The sequence below is a fragment of the Vitis vinifera genome, chromosome 10 (genome assembly GCF_030704535.1).
Source record: "Vitis vinifera cultivar Pinot Noir 40024 chromosome 10, ASM3070453v1".
Classification (NCBI taxonomy): Eukaryota; Viridiplantae; Streptophyta; class Magnoliopsida; order Vitales; family Vitaceae; genus Vitis; species Vitis vinifera.
In genome coordinates, this window is record NC_081814.1 from 20615651 (window position 1) to 20633752 (window position 18102).

The following is an 18102-nucleotide window of genomic DNA, read 5'->3' on the forward strand; positions in this document are numbered from 1 at the left end:
GGATTCTACCATTTTCCGGTACTCACACTGATTCTACCATTTTTCGAAACTCTTCCGGATAGTTTTAGGTTACTCGCACGGATTCTGCCTTTTCCCGGTACTCGCCCGGATTCTACCATTTTCCGGTACACACACTGATTCTAGCGCTTTTAGGTACTCGTCCGGACAGTTTTTCGGTACTCGCCCGGATTCTACCGTTTTCCGGTACTCACACTTATTCTAGCATTTTTCTAAACTCGTCGGACAGTTTTTTCGTTCTCGCACGGATTCTACCTTTTCCCGGTAGTCGCCCGGATTCTACCATTTTTCGGTACTTAGACTGATTCTAGCGTTTTTAGGTACTCGTCGGGACAATTTTTTCGGTACTCGCACGGATTCTACCTTTTCCCGGTACTCCCCCGGATTCTACCCTTTTCCGGTACTCACACTGATTCTACCATTTTTGGAAACTCTTCCGGATAGTTTTTGGGTACTCGCAAGGATTCTACCTTTTCCCGGTACTCGCCCGGATTCTACCATTTTCCGGTACACACACTATTTCTAGTGTTTTTAGGTACTCGTCCGGACAGTTTTTCGTTCTCGCACGGATTCTACCTTTTCCCGGTACTCGGCGGATTCTACCATTTTCCGGTACTCACACTGATTCTAGCGTTTTTAGGTACTCGTCCGGACAGTTTTTCGGTACTCTCACGGATTCTACCTTTTCCCGGTACTCCCCCGGATTCTACCATTTTTCGGTACTCGCACGGATTCTACCATTTTTCGGTACTCACACGGATTCTACCATTTTTCGAAACACTTTCGGAGAGTTTTTGGGTACTCGCACGGATTCTACCTTTTCCCGGTACTCGCCGGATTCTACCATTTTCCGGTACTCACACTGATTCTAGCGTTTTTAGGTACTCGTCCGGACAGTTTTTCTGTACTCGCACGGATTCTACCTTTTCCCGGTACTCGCCCGGATTCTACCATGTTTCGGTACTCGCACGGATTCTACCATTTTTCGGTACTCACACGGATTCAACCATTTTTCGAAACTCTTTCGGAAAGTTTTTGGGTACTCGCACGGATTCTACCTTTTCCCGGTAGTCGCCCGGATTCTACCATTTTTCGGTACTCACACTGATTCTAGCGTTTTTAGGTACTCGTCCGGACAGTTTTTCGGTACTCGCACGGATTCTACCTTTTCCCGGGGTTCGCACGGATTCTACCATTTTCCGGTACTCACACTGATTCTACCATTTTTCGAAACTCTTCCGGATAGTTTTAGGTTACTCGCACGGATTCTGCCTTTTCCCGGTAGTCGCCCGGATTCTACCATTTTTCGGTACTCACACTGATTCTAGCGTTTTTAGGTACTCGTCCGGACAGTTTTTGGGTACTCGCACGGATTCTACCTTTTCCCGGGGTTCGCCCGGATTCTACCATTTTCCGGTACTCACACTGATTCTACCATTTTTCGAAACTCTTCCGGATAGTTTTAGGTTACTCGCACGGATTCTGCCTTTTCCCGGTACTCGCCCGGATTCTACCATTTTCCGGTACACACACTGATTCTAGCGCTTTTAGGTACTCGTCCGGACAGTTTTTCGGTACTCGCCCGGATTCTACCGTTTTCCGGTACTCACACTTATTCTAGCATTTTTCTAAACTCGTCCGGACAGTTTTTTCGTTCTCGCACGGATTCTACCTTTTCTCGGTAGTCGCCCGGATTCTACCATTTTTCGGTACTTACACTGATTCTAGCGTTTTTAGGTACTCGTCCGGACAGTTTTTCGGTACTCGCGCGGATTCTACCATTTCCCGGTACTCCCCCGGATTCTACCCTTTTCCGGTACTCACACTGATTCTACCATTTTTGGAAACTCTTCCGGATAGTTTTTGGGTACTCGCACGGATTCTACCTTTTCCCGGTACTCGCCCGGATTCTACCATTTTCCGGTACACACACTATTTCTAGTGTTTTTAGGTACTCGTCCGGACAGTTTTTCGTTCTCGCACGGATTCTACCTTTTCCCGGTACTCGGCGGATTCTACCATTTTCCGGTACTCACACTGATTCTAGCGTTTTTAGGTACTCGTCCGGACAGTTTTTCGGTACTCTCACGGATTCTACCTTTTCCCGGTACTCCCCCGGATTCTACCATTTTTCGGTACTCGCACGGATTCTACCATTTTTCGGTACTCACACGGATTCTACCATTTTTCGAAACACTTTCGGAAAGTTTTTGGGTACTCGCACGGATTCTACCTTTTCCCGGTACTCGCCGGATTCTACCATTTTCCGGTACTCACACTGATTCTAGCGTTTTTAGGTACTCGTCCGGACAGCTTTTCGGTACTCGCACGGATTCTACCTTTTCCCGGTACTCGCCCGGATTCTACCATGTTTCGGTACTCGCACGGATTCTACCATTTTTCGGTACTCACACGGATTCAACCATTTTTCGAAACTCTTTCGGAAAGTTTTTGGGTACTCGCACGGATTCTACCTTTTCCCGGTAGTCGCCCGGATTCTACCATTTTTCGGTACTCACACTGATTCTAGCGTTTTTAGGTACTCGTCCGGACAGTTTTTCGGTACTCGCACGGATTCTACCTTTTCCCGGGGTTCGCACGGATTCTACCATTTTCCGGTGCTCACACTGATTCTACCATTTTTCGAAACTCTTCCGGATAGTTTTAGGTTACTCACACTGATTCTAGCGTTTTTAGGTACTTGTCCGGACAGTTTTTCTGTACTCGCACGGATTCTACCTTTTGCCGGTAATCGCCCGGATTCCACCATTTTTCGAAACTCTTCCGGATAGTTTTTGGGTACTCGCACAGATTCTACCTTTTCCCGTTACTCGCCCGGATTCTACCATTTTCCGGTACTCACACTTATTCTAGTGTTTTTAGGTACTCGTCCGGACAGTTTTTCGTTCTCGCACGGATTCTACCTTTTCCCGGTACTCGCCGGATTCTACCATTTTCCGGTACTCACCCTGATTCTAATGTTTTTAGGTACTCGTCCGGACAGTTTTTCGGTAGTCGCACGGATTCTACCTTTTCCCGGGGTTCGCCCGGATTCTACCATTTTCCGGTACTCACACTGATTCTAGTGTTTTTAGGTACTCGTCCGGACAGTTTTTCGTTCGCGCACGGATTCTACCTTTTCCCGGTACTCGCCGGATTCTACCATTTTCCGGTACTCACACTGATTCTAGCGTTTTTAGGTACTCGTCCAGACAGTTTTTCGGTACTCGCATGGATTCTACCTTTTCCCGGGGTTCGCCCGGATTCTACCATTTTTCGGTACTCACCCTTATTCTACCATTTTTTGAAACTCTTCCGGATAGTTTTAAGGTACTCGCACGGATTCTGCCTTTTCCCGGTACTTGCCCGGATTCTACCATTTTCCGGTAGTCACACTGATTCTAGTGTTTTTAGGTACTCGTCCGGACAGTTTTTCGTTCTCGCACGGATTCTACCTTTTCCCGGTACTCGCCGGATTCTACCATTTTCCGGTACTCACAATGATTCTAGCGTTTTTAGGTACTCGTCCGGACAGTTTTTCGGTACTCGCACGGATTCTACCTTTTCCCGGTAGTCGCCCGGATTCTACCATTTTTCGGTACTTACACTGATTCTAGCGTTTTTAGGTACTCGTCCGGACAGTTTTTCGGTACTCGCGCGGGTTCTACCTTTTCCCGGTACTCCCCCGGATTCTACCCTTTTCCGGTACTCACACTGATTCTACCATTTTTGGAAACTCTTCCGGATAGTTTTTGGGTACTCGCACGGATTCTACCTTTTCCCGGTACTCGCCCGGATTCTACCATTTTCCGGTACACACACTATTTCTAGTGTTTTTAGGTACTCGTCCGGACAGTTTTTCGTTCTCGCACGGATTCTACCTTTTCCCGGTACTCGTCGGATTCTACCATTTTCCGGTACTCACACTGATTCTAGCGTTTTTAGGTACTCGTCCGGACAGTTTTTCGGTACTCTCACGGATTCTACCTTTTCCCGGTACTCCCCCAGATTCTACCATTTTTCGGTACTCGCACGGATTCTACCATTTTTCGGTACTCACACGGATTCTACCATTTTTCGAAACTCTTTCGGAAAGTTTTTGGGTACTCGCACGGATTCTACCTTTTCCCGGTAGTCGCCCGGATTCTACCATTTTTCGGTACTCACACTGATTCTAGCGCTTTTAGGTACTCGTCCGGATAGTTTTTCGGTACTCGCACGGATTCTACCTTTTCCCGGGGTTCGCCCAGATTCTACCATTTTCCGGTACTCACACTGATTCTACCATTTTTTGAAACTCATCCGGATAGTTTTAGGGTACTCGCACGGATTCTGCCTTTTCCCGGTACTCGCCCGGATTCTGCCATTTTCCGATACTCACACTGATTCTAGCGTTTTTAGGTACTCGTCCGGACAGTTTTTCGGTACTCGCCCGGATTCTACCGTTTTCCGGTACTCACACTTATTCTAGCATTTTTCTAAACTCTTCCGGATAGTTTTTGGGTACTCGAACGGATTCTACCTTTTCCCGGTACTCGCCCGGATTCTACCATTTTCCGGTACTCACACTTATTCTAGTGTTTTTAGGTACTCGTCCGGACAGTTTTTCGTTCTCGCACGGATTCTACTATTTTCCGGTACTCACCCTGATTCTAGCGTTTTTAGGTACTCGTCCGGACAGTTTTTGGGTACTCGCACGGATTCTACCTTTTCCCGGGGTTCGCCCAGATTCTACCATTTTCCGGTACTCACACTGATTCTACCATTTTTGGAAACTCTTCCGGATAGTTTTTGGGTACTCGCCCGGATTCTACCATTTTCCGGTACTCACACTGATTCTAGCGTTTTTAGGTACTTGTCCGGACAGTTTTTCTGTACTCGCACGGATTCTACCTTTTGCCGGTAATCGCCCGGATTCCACCATTTTTCGAAACTCTTCCGGATAGTTTTTGGGTACTCGCACAGATTCTACCTTTTCCCGTTACTCGCCCGGATTCTACCATTTTCCGGTACTCACACTTATTCTAGTGTTTTTAGGTACTCGTCCGGACAGTTTTTCGGTACTCGCCCGGATTCTACTGTTTTCCGGTACTCACACGGATTCTACCATTTTTCGGTACTCACACTGATTCTAGCGTTTTTAGGTACTCGTCCGGGTAGTTTTTCGGTACTCGCACGGATTCTACCTTTTCCTGGGGTTCGCCCGGATTCTACCATTTTCCGGTACTCACACTGATTCTACATTTTTTCGAAACTCTTCCGGATAGTTTTAGGTTACTCGCACGGATTCTGCCTTTTCCCGGTACTCGCCCGGATTCTACCATTTTCCGGTACACACACTGATTCTAGCGCTTTTAGGTACTCGTCCGGACAGTTTTTCGGTACTGGCCCGGATTCTACCGTTTTCCGGTACTCACACTTATTCTAGCATTTTTCTAAACTCGTCCGGACAGTTTTTTCGTTCTCGCACGGATTCTACCTTTTCCCGGTAGTCGCCCGGATTCTACCATTTTTCGGCACTTACACTGATTCTAGCGTTTTTAGGTACTCGTCCGGACAGTTTTTCGGTACTCGCACGGATTCTACCTTTTCCCGGTACTCCCCCGGATTCTACCCTTTTCCGGTACTCACACGGATTCTACCATTTTTCGAAACTCTTCCGGATAGTTTTTGGGTACTCGCACGGATTCTACCTTTTCCCGGTACTCCCCCGGATTCTACCATTTTTCGGTACTCACACTGATTCTATTGTTTTTAGGTACTCGTTCGGACAGTTTTTCGTTCTCGCACGGATTCTACCTTTTCCCGGTAGTCGCCCGGATTCTACCATTTTCCGGTACTCACACTGATTCTAGCGTTTTTAGGTACTCGTCCGGACAGTTTTTCGGTACTCGCACGGATTCTACCTTTTCCCGGTACTCGCCCGGATTCTACCATATTTCGGTACTCGCACGGATTCTACCATTTTTCGGTACTCACACGGATTCAACCATTTTTCGAAACTCTTTCGGAAAGTTCTTGGGTACTCGCACGGATTCTACCTTTTCCCGGTAGTCGCCCGGATTCTACCATTTTTCGGTACTCACACTGATTCTAGCGTTTTTAGGTACTCGTCCGGACAGTTTTTCGGTACTCGCACGGATTCTACCTTTTCCTGGGGTTCGCCCGGATTCTACCATTTTCCGGTACTCACACTGATTCTACCATTTTTCGAAACTCTTCCGGATAGTTTTAGGTTACTCGCACGGATTCTGCCTTTTCCCGGTACTCGTCCGGATTCTACCATTTTCCGGTACACACACTGATTCTAGCGCTTTTAGGTACTCGTCCGGACAGTTTTTCGGTACTCGCCCGGATTCTACCGTTTTCCGGTACTCACACTTATTCTAGCATTTTTCTAAACTCGTCCGGACAGTTTTTTCGTTCTCGCACGGATTCTACCTTTTCCCGGTAGTCGCCCGGATTCTACCATTTTTCGGTACTTACACTGATTCTAGCGTTTTTCGGTACTCGTCCGGACAGTTTTTCGGTACTCGCGCGGATTCTACCTTTTCCCGGTACTCCCCCGGATTCTACCCTTTTCCGGTACTCACACTGATTCTACCATTTTTGGAAACTCTTCCGGATAGTTTTTGGGTACTCGCACGGATTCTACCTTTTCCCGGTACTCGCCCGGATTCTACCATTTTTCGGTACACACACTATTTCTAGTGTTTTTAGGTACTCGTCCGGACAGTTTTTCGTTCTCGCACGGATTCTACCTTTTCCCGGTACTCGTCGGATTCTACCATTTTCCGGTACTCACACTGATTCTAGCGTTTTTATGTACTCGTCCGAACAGTTTTTCGGTACTCTCACGGATTCTACCTTTTCCCGGTACTCCCCCGGATTCTACCATTTTGCGGTACTCGCACGGATTCTACCATTTTTCGATACTCACACGGATTCTACCATTTTTCGAAACTCTTTCGGAAAGTTTTTGGGTACTCGCACGGATTCTACCTTTTCCCGGTAGTCGCCCGGATTCTACCATTTTTCGGTACTCACACTGATTCTAGCGCTTTTAGGTACTCGTCCGGATAGTTTTTCGGTACTCGCACGGATTCTACCTTTTCCCGGGGTTCGCCCAGATTCTACCATTTTCCGGTACTCACACTCATTCTACCATTTTTCGAAACTCATCCGGATAGTTTTAGGGTACTCGCACGGATTCTGCCTTTTCCCGGTACTCGCCCGGATTCTGCCATTTTCCGATACTCACACTGATTCTAGCGTTTTTAGGTACTCGTCCGGACAGTTTTTCGGTACTCTCACGGATTCTACCTTTTCCCGGTACTCCCCCGGATTCTACCATTTTTCGGTATTCGCACGGATTCTACCATTTTTCGGTACTCACACGGATTCTACCATTTTTCGAAACTCTTTCGGAAAGTTTTTGGGTACTCGCACGGATTCTACCTTTTCCCGGTAGTCGCCCGGATTCTACCATTTTTCGGTACTCACATTGATTCTAGCGCTTTTAGGTACTCGTCCGGATAGTTTTTCGGTACTCGCACGGATTCTACCTTTTCCCGGGGTTCGCCCAGATTCTACCATTTTCCGGTACTCACACTGATTCTACCATTTTTTGAAACTCATCCGGAGAGTTTTAGGGTACTCGCACGGATTCTGCCTTTTCCCGGTACTCGTCCGGATTCTGCCATTTTCTGATACTCACACTGATTCTAGCGTTTTTAGGTACTCGTCCGGACAGTTTTTCGGTACTCACCCGGATTCTACCGTTTTCCGGTACTCACACTTATTCTAGCATTTTTCTAAACTCTTCCGGATAGTTTTTGGGTACTCGCACGGATTCTACCTTTTCCCGGTACTCGCCCGGATTCTACCATTTTCCGGTACTCACACTTATTCTAGTGTTTTTAGGTACTCGTCCGGACAGTTTTTCGTTCTCGCACGGATTCTACCTTTTCCCGGTACTCGCCGGATTCTACCATTTTCCGGTACTCACCCTGATTCTAACGTTTTTAGGTACTCGTCCGGACAGTTTTTGGGTACTCGCACGGATTCTACCTTTTCCCGGGGTTTGCCCGGATTCTACCATTTTCCGGTACTCACACTGATTCTAGTGTTTTTAGGTACTCGTCCGGACAGTTTTTCGTTCTCGCACGGATTCTACCTTTTCCCGGTACTCGCCGGATTCTACCATTTTCCGGTACTCACACTGATTCTAGCGTTTTTAGGTACTCGTCCAGACAGTTTTTCGGTACTCGCACGGATTCTACCTTTTCCCGGGGTTCGCCCGGATTCTACCATTTTCCGGTACTCACACTGATTCTACCATTTTTCGAAACTCTTCCGGATAGTTTTAGGTTACTCGCACGGATTCTGCCTTTTCCCGGCAGTCGCCCGGATTCTACCATTTTTCGGTACTCACACTGATTCTAGCGTTTTTAGGTACTCGTCCGGACAGTTTTTGGGTACTCGCACGGATTCTACCTTTTCCCGGGGTTCGCCCAGATTCTACCATTTTCCGGTACTCACACTGATTCTACCATTTTTGGAAACTCTTCCGGATAGTTTTTGGGTACTCGCCCGGATTCTACCATTTTCCGGTACTCACACTGATTCTAGCGTTTTTAGGTACTTGTCCGGACAGTTTTTCTGTACTCGCACGGATTCTACCTTTTGCCGGTAATCGCCCGGATTCCACCATTTTTCGAAACTCTTCCGGATAGTTTTTGGGTACTCGCACAGATTCTACCTTTTCCCGTTACTCGCCCGGATTCTACCATTTTCCGATACTCACACTTATTCTAGTGTTTTTAGGTACTCGTCCGGACAGTTTTTCGTTCTCGCACGGATTCTACCTTTTCCCGGTACTCGCCGGATTCTACCATTTTCCGGTACTCACCCTGATTCTAACGTTTTTAGGTACTCGTCCGGACAGTTTTTCGGTAGTCGCACGGATTCTACCTTTTCCCGGGGTTCGCCCGGATTCTATCATTTTCCGGTACTCACACTGATTCTAGTGTTTTTAGGTACTCGTCCGGACAGTTTTTCGTTCTCGCACGGATTCTACCTTTTCCCGGTACTCGCCGGATTCTACCATTTTCCGGTACTCACACTGATTCTAGCGTTTTTAGGTACTCGTCCAGACAGTTTTTCGGTACTCGCACGGATTCTACCTTTTCCCGGGGTTCGCCCGGATTCTACCATTTTCCGGTACTCACCCTTATTCTACCATTTTTTGAAACTCTTCCGGATAGTTTTAGGGTACTCGCACGGATTCTGCCTTTTCCCGGTACTTGCCCGGATTCTACCATTTTCCGGTAGTCACACTGATTCTAGTGTTTTTAGGTACTCGTCCGGACAGTTTTTCGTTCTCGCACGGATTCTACCTTTTCCCGGTACTCGCCGGATTCTACCATTTTCCGGTACTCACAATGATTCTAGCGTTTTTAGGTACTCGTCCGGACAGTTTTTCGGTACTCGCACGGATTCTACCTTTTCCCGGTACTCGCCCGGATTCTACCATTTTTCGGTACTCGCGCGGATTCTACAATTTTTCGGTACTCACACGGATTCTACCATTTTTCGAAACTCTTTCGGAAAGTTTTTGGGTACTCGCACGGATTCTGCCTTTTCCCGGTACTCGCCCGGATTCTACCATTTTCCGGTACACACACTGATTCTAGCGCTTTTAGGTACTCGTCCGGACAGTTTTTCGGTACTCGCCCGGATTCTACCGTTTTCCGGTACTCACACTTATTCTAGCATTTTTCTAAACTCGTCCGGACAGTTTTTTCGTTCTCGCACGGATTCTACCTTTTCCCGGTAGTCGTCCGGATTCTACCATTTTTCGGTACTTACACTGATTCTAGCGTTTTTAGGTACTCGTCCGGACAGTTTTTCGGTACTCGCACGGATTCTACCTTTTCCCGGTACTCCCCCGGATTCTACCCTTTTCCGGTACTCACACGGATTCTACCATTTTTCGAAACTCTTCCGGATAGTTTTTGGGTACTCGCACGGATTCTACCTTTTCCCGGTACTCCCCCGGATTCTACCATTTTTCGGTACTCACACTGATTCTAGTGTTTTTAGGTACTCGTTCGGACAGTTTTTCGTTCTCGCACGGATTCTACCTTTTCCCGGTAGTCGCCCGGATTCTACCATTTTCCGGTACTCACACTGATTCTAGCGTTTTTAGGTACTCGTCCGGACAGTTTTTCGGTACTCGCACGGATTCTACGTTTTCCCGGTACTCGCCCGGATTCTACCATGTTTCGGTACTCGCACGGATTCTACCATTTTTCGGTACTCACACGGATTCAACCATTTTTCGAAACTCTTTCGGAAAGTTTTTGGGTACTCGCACGGATTCTACCTTTTCCCGGTAGTCGCCCGGATTCTACCATTTTTCGGTACTCACACTGATTCTAGCGTTTTTAGGTACTCGTCCCGACACTTTTTCGGTACTCGCACGGATTCTACCTTTTCCTGGGGTTCGCCCGGATTCTACCATTTTCCGGTACTCACACTGATTCTACCATTTTTCGAAACTCTTCCGGATAGTTTTAGGTTACTCGCACGGATTCTGCCTTTTCCCGGTACTCGCCCGGATTCTACCATTTTCCGGTACAGACACTGATTCTAGCGCTTTTAGGTACTCGTCCGGACAGTTTTTCGGTACTCGCCGGGATTCTACCGTTTTCCGGTACTCACACTTATTCTAGCATTTTTCTAAACTCGTCCGGACAGTTTTTTCGTTCTCGCACGGATTCTACCTTTTCCCGGTAGTCGCCCGGATTCTACCATTTTTCGGTACTTACACTGATTCTAGCGTTTTTAGGTACTCGTCCGGACAGTTTTTCGGTACTCGCACGGATTCTACCTTTTCCCGGTACTCCCCCGGATTCTACCCTTTTCCGGTACTCACACGGATTCTACCATTTTTCGAAACTCTTCCGGATAGTTTTTGGGTACTCGCACGGATTCTACCTTTTCTCGGTACTCCCCCGGATTCTACCATTTTTCGGTACTCACACTGATTCTAGTGTTTTTAGGTACTCGTTCGGACAGTTTTTCGTTCTCGCACGGATTCTACCTTTTCCCGGTAGTCGCCCGGATTCTACCATTTTCCGGTACTCACACTGATTCTAGCGTTTTTAGGTACTCGTCCGGACAGTTTTTCGGTACTCGCACGGATTCTACCTTTTCCCGGTACTCGCCCGGATTCTACCATGTTTCGGTACTCGCACGGATTCTACCATTTTTCGGTACTCACACGGATTCAACCATTTTTCGAAACTCTTTCGGAAAGTTTTTGGGTACTCGCACGGATTCTACCTTTTCCCGGTAGTCGCCCGGATTCTACCATTTTTCGGTACTCACACTGATTCTAGCGTTTTTAGGTACTCGTCCGGACAGTTTTTCGGTACTCGCACGGATTCTACCTTTTCCTGGGGTTCGCCCGGATTCTACCATTTTCCGGTACTCACACTGATTCTACCATTTTTCGAAACTCTTCCAGATAGTTTTAGGTTACTCGCACGGATTCTGCCTTTTCCCGGTACTCGCCCGGATTCTACCATTTTCCGGTACACACACTGATTCTAGCGCTTTTAGGTACTCGTCCGGACAGTTTTTCGGTACTCGCCCGGATTCTACCGTTTTCCGGTACTCACACTTATTCTAGCATTTTTCTAAACTCGTCCGGACAGTTTTTTCGTTCTCGCACGGATTCTACCTTTTCCCGGTAGTCGCCCGGATTCTACCATTTTTCCGTACTTACACTGATTCTAGCGTTTTTAGGTACTCGTCCGGACAGTTTTTCGGTACTCGCGCGGATTCTACCTTTTCCCGGTACTCCCCCGGATTCTACCCTTTTCCGGTACTCACACTGATTCTACCATTTTTGGAAACTCTTCCGGATAGTTTTTGGGTACTCGCACGGATTCTACCTTTTCCCGGTACTCGCCCGGATTCTACCATTTTCCGGTACACACACTATTTCTAGTGTTTTTAGGTACTCGTCCGGACAGTTTTTCGTTCTCGCACGGATTCTACCTTTTCCCGGTACTCGTCGGATTCTACCATTTTCCGGTACTCACACTGATTCTAGCGTTTTTAGGTACTCGTCCGGACAGTTTTTCGGTACTCTCACGGATTCTACCTTTTCCCGGTACTCCCCCGGATTCTACCATTTTTCGGTACTCGCACGGATTCTACCATTTTTCGGTACTCACACGGATTCTACCATTTTTCGAAACTCTTTCGGAAAGTTTTTGGGTACTCGCACGGATTCTACCTTTTCCCGGTAGTCGCCCGGATTCTACCATTTTTCGGTACTCACACTGATTCTAGCGCTTTTAGGTACTCGTCCGGATAGTTTTTCGGTACTCGCACGGATTCTACCTTTTCCCGGGGTTCGCCCAGATTCTACCATTTTCCGGTACTCACACTCATTCTACCATTTTTCGAAACTCATCCGGATAGTTTTAGGGTACTCGCACGGATTCTGCCTTTTCCCGGTACTCGCCCGGATTCTGCCATTTTCCGATACTCACACTGATTCTAGCGTTTTTAGGTACTCGTCCGGACAGTTTTTCGGTACTCTCACGGATTCTACCTTTTCCCGGTACTCCCCCGGATTCTACCATTTTTCGGTACTCGCACGGATTCTACCATTTTTCGGTACTCACACGGATTCTACCATTTTTCGAAACTCTTTCGGAAAGTTTTTGGGTACTCGCACGGATTCTACCTTTTCCCGGTAGTCGCCCGGATTCTACCATTTTCCGGTACTCACACTGATTCTAGCGTTTTTAGGTACTCGTCCGGACAGTTTTTCGGTACTCGCCCGGATTCTACCGTTTTCCGGTACTCACACTTATTCTAGCATTTTTCTAAACTCTTCCGGATAGTTTTTGGGTACTCGCACGGATTCTACCTTTTCCCGGTAGTCGCCCGGATTCTACCATTTTTCGGTACTCACACTGATTCTAGCGCTTTTAGGTACTCGTCCGGATAGTTTTTCGGTACTCGCACGGATTCTACCTTTTCCCGGGGTTCGCCCAGATTCTACCATTTTCCGGTACTCACACTGATTCTACCATTTTTTGAAACTCATCCGGATAGTTTTAGGGTACTCGCACGGATTCTGCCTTTTCCCGGTACTCGCCCGGATTCTGCCATTTTCCGATACTCACACTGATTCTAGCGTTTTTAGGTACTCGTCCGGACAGTTTTTCGTTCTCGCACGGATTCTACCTTTTCCCGGTACTCGCCGGATTCTACCATTTTCCGGTACTCACACTGATTCTAGCGTTTTTAGGTACTCGTCCAGACAGTTTTTCGGTACTCGCACGAATTCTACCTTTTCCCGGGGTTCGCCCGGATTCTACCATTTTCCGGTACTCACACTGGTTCTACCATTTTTCGAAACTCTTCCGGATAGTTTTAGGTTACTCGCACGGATTCTGCCTTTTCCCGGTACTCGCCCGGATTCTACCGTTTTCCGGTACTCACACTTATTCTAGCATTTTTCTAAACTCTTCCGGATAGTTTTTGGGTACTGGCACGGATTCTACCTTTTCCCGGTAGTCGCCCGGATTCTACCATTTTTCGGTACTCACACTGATTCTAGCGTTTTTAGGTACTCGTCCGGACAGTTTTTCGGTACTCGCACGGATTCTACATTTTCCCGGGGTTCGCCCGGATTCTACCATTTTCCGGTACTCACACTGATTCTAGTGTTTTTAGGTACTCGTCCGGACAGTTTTTCGTTCTCGCACGGATTCTACCTTTTCCCGGTACTCGCCGGATTCTACCATTTTCCGGTACTCACACTGATTCTAGCGTTTTTAGGTACTCGTCCAGACAGTTTTTCGGTACTCGCACAGATTCTAACTTTTCCCGGGGTTTGCCCGGATTCTACCATTTTCCGGTACTCACACTGATTCTACCATTTTTCGAAACTCTTCCGGATAGTTTTAGGTTACTCGCACGGATTCTGCCTTTTCCCGGTACTCGCCCGGATTCTACCATTTTCCGGTACACACACTGATTCTAGCGCTTTTAGGTACTCGTCCGGACAGTTTTTCGGTACTCGCCCGGATTCTACCGTTTTCCGGTACTCACACTTATTCTAGCATTTTTCTAAACTCTTCCCGATAGTTTTTCGGTACTCGAACGGATTCTACCTTTTCCCGGTAATCGCCCGGATTCTACCATTTTCCGGTACTCACCCTGATTCTAGCGTTTTTAGGTACTCGTCCGGACAGTTTTTCTGTACTCGCACGGATTCTACCTTTTGCCGGTAATCGCCCGGATTCCACCATTTTTCGAAACTCTTCCGGATAGTTTTTGGGTACTCGCACAGATTCTACCTTTTCCCGTTACTCGCCCGGATTCTACCATTTTCCGGTACTCACACTTATTCTAGTGTTTTTAGGTACTCGTCCGGACAGTTTTTCGTTCTCGCACGGATTCTACCTTTTCCCGGTACTCGCCGGATTCTGCCATTTTCCGGTACTCACCCTGATTCTAACGTTTTTAGGTACTCGTCCGGACAGTTTTTCGGTACTCGCACGAATTCTACCTTTTCCCGGGGTTCGCCCGGATTCTACCATTTTCCGGTACTCACACTGGTTCTACCATTTTTCGAAACTCTTCCGGATAGTTTTAGGTTACTCGCACGGATTCTGCCTTTTCCCGGTACTCGCCCGGATTCTACCGTTTTCCGGTACTCACACTTATTCTAGCATTTTTCTAAACTCTTCCGGATAGTTTTTGGGTACTGGCACGGATTCTACCTTTTCCCGGTAGTCGCCCGGATTCTACCATTTTTCGGTACTCACACTGATTCTAGCGTTTTTAGGTACTCGTCCGGACAGTTTTTCGGTACTCGCACGGATTCTACATTTTCCCGGGGTTCGCCCGGATTCTACCATTTTCCGGTACTCACACTGATTCTAGTGTTTTTAGGTACTCGTCCGGACAGTTTTTCGTTCTCGCACGGATTCTACCTTTTCCCGGTACTCGCCGGATTCTACCATTTTCCGGTACTCACACTGATTCTAGCGTTTTTAGGTACTCGTCCAGACAGTTTTTCGGTACTCGCACGGATTCTACCTTTTCCCGGGGTTCGCCCGGATTCTACCATTTTCCGGTACTCACCCTTATTCTACCATTTTTTGAAACTCTTCCGGATAGTTTTAGGGTACTCGCACGGATTCTGCCTTTTCCCGGTACTCGCCCGGATTCTACCATTTTCCGGTACACACACTGATTCTAGCGCTTTTAGGTACTCGTCCGGACAGTTTTTCGGTACTCGCCCGGATTCTACCGTTTTCCGGTACTCACACTTATTCTAGCATTTTTCTAAACTCTTCCCGATAGTTTTTCGGTACTCGAACGGATTCTACCTTTTCCCGGTAATCGCCCGGATTCTACCATTTTCCGGTACTCACCCTGATTCTAGCGTTTTTAGGTACTCGTCCGGACAGTTTTTCTGTACTCGCACGGATTCTACCTTTTGCCGGTAATCGCCCGGATTCCACCATTTTTCGAAACTCTTTCGGATAGTTTTTGGGTACTCGCACAGATTCTACCTTTTCCCGTTACTCGCCCGGATTCTACCATTTTCCGGTACTCACACTTATTCTAGTGTTTTTAGGTACTCGTCCGGACAGTTTTTCGTTCTCGCACGGATTCTACCTTTTCCCGGTACTCGCCGGATTCTGCCATTTTCCGGTACTCACCCTGATTCTAACGTTTTTAGGTACTCGTCCGGACAGTTTTTCGGTAGTCGCACGGATTCTACCTTTTCCCGGGGTTCGCCCGGATTCTACCATTTTCCGGTACTCACACTGATTCTAGTGTTTTTAGGTACTCGTCCGGACAGTTTTTCGTTCTCGCACGGATTCTACCTTTTCCCGGTACTCGCCGGATTCTACCATTTTCCGGTACTCACACTGATTCTAGCGTTTTTAGGTACTCGTCCAGACAGTTTTTCGGTACTCGCACGGATTCTACCTTTTCCCGGGGTTCGCCCGGATTCTACCATTTTCCGGTACTCACCCTTATTCTACCATTTTTTGAAACTCTTCCGGATAGTTTTAGGGTACTCGCACGGATTCTACCTTTTCCCGGTACTCGCCGGATTCTACCATTTTCCGGTACTCACAATGATTCTAGCGTTTTTAGGTACTCGTCCGGACAGTTTTTCGGTACTCTCACGGATTCTACCTTTTCCCGGTACTCCCCCGGATTCTACCCTTTTTCGGTACTCGCACGGATTCTACCATTTTTCGGTACTCACACGGATTCTACCATTTTTCGAAACTCTTTCGGAAAGTTTTTGGGTACTCGCACGGATTCTACCTTTTCCCGGTAGTCGCCCGGATTCTACCATTTTTCGGTACTCACACTGATTCTAGCGCTTTTAGGTACTCGTCCGGATAGTTTTTCGGTACTCGCACGGATTCTACCTTTTTCCCGGGGTTCGCCCAGATTCTACCATTTTCCGGTACTCACAGTGATTCTACCATTTTTCGAAACTCATCCGGATAGTTTTAGGGTACTCGCACGGATTCTGCCTTTTCCCGGTACTCGCCCGGATTCTGCCATTTTCCGATACTCACACTGATTCTAGCGTTTTTAGGTACTCGTACGGACAGTTTTTCGGTACTCTCACGGATTCTACCTTTTTCCGGTACTCCCCCGGATTCTACCATTTTTCGGTACTCGCACGGATTCTACCATTTTTCGGTACTCACACGGATTCTACCATTTTTCGAAACTCTTTCGGAAATTTTTTGGGTACTCGCACGGATTCTACCTTTTCCCGGTAGTCGCCCGGATTCTACCATTTTTCGGTACTCACACTGATTCTAGCGCTTTTAGCTACTCGTCCGGATAGTTTTTCGGTACTCGCACGGATTCTACCTTTTCCCGGGGTTCGCCCAGATTCTACCATTTTCCGGTACTCACACTGATTCTACCATTTTTCGAAACTCATCCGGATAGTTTTAGGGTACTCGCACGGATTCTGCCTTTTCCCGGTACTCGCCCGGATTCTGCCATTTTCCGATACTCACACTGATTCTAGCGTTTTTAGGTACTCGTCCGGACAGTTTTTCGGTACTCGCCCGGATTCTACCGTTTTCCGGTACTCACACTTATTCTAGCATTTTTCTAAACTCTTCCGGATAGTTTTTGGGTACTCGCACGGATTCTACCTTTTCCCGGTAGTCGCCCGGATTCTACCATTTTTCGGTACTCACACTGATTCTAGTGTTTTTAGGTACTCGTCCGGACAGTTTTTCGTTCTCGCACGGATTCTACCTTTTCCCGGTACTCGCCGGATTCTACCATTTTCCGGTACTCACAATGATTCTAGCGTTTTTAGGTACTCGTCCGGACAGTTTTTCGGTACTCGCACGGAATCTACCTTTTCCCGGTACTCGCCCGGATTCTACCATTTTTCGGTACTCGCGCGGATTCTACAATTTTTCGGTACTCACACGGATTCTACCATTTTTCGAAACTCTTTCGGAAAGTTTTTGGGTACTCGCACGGATTCTGTCTTTTCCCGGTACTCGCCCGGATTCTACCATTTTCCGGTACACACACTGATTCTAGCGCTTCTAGGTACTCGTCCGGACAGTTTTTCGGTACTCGCCCGGATTCTACCGTTTTCCGGTACTCACACTTATTCTAGCATTTTTCTAAACTCGTCCGGACAGTTTTTTCGTTCTCGCACGGATTCTACCTTTTCCCGGTAGTCGCCCGGATTCTACCATTTTTCGGTACTTACACTGATTCTAGCGTTTTTAGGTACTCGTCCGGACAGTTTTTCGGTACTCGCACGGATTCTACCTTTTCCCGGTACTCCCCCGGATTCTACCCGTTTCCGGTACTCACACGGATTCTACCATTTTTCGAAACTCTTCCGGATAGTTTTTGGGTACTCGCACGGATTCTACCTTTTCCCGGTACTCCCCCGGATTCTACCATTTTTCGGTACTCACACTGATTCTAGTGTTTTTAGGTACTCGTTCGGACAGTTTTTTGTTCTCG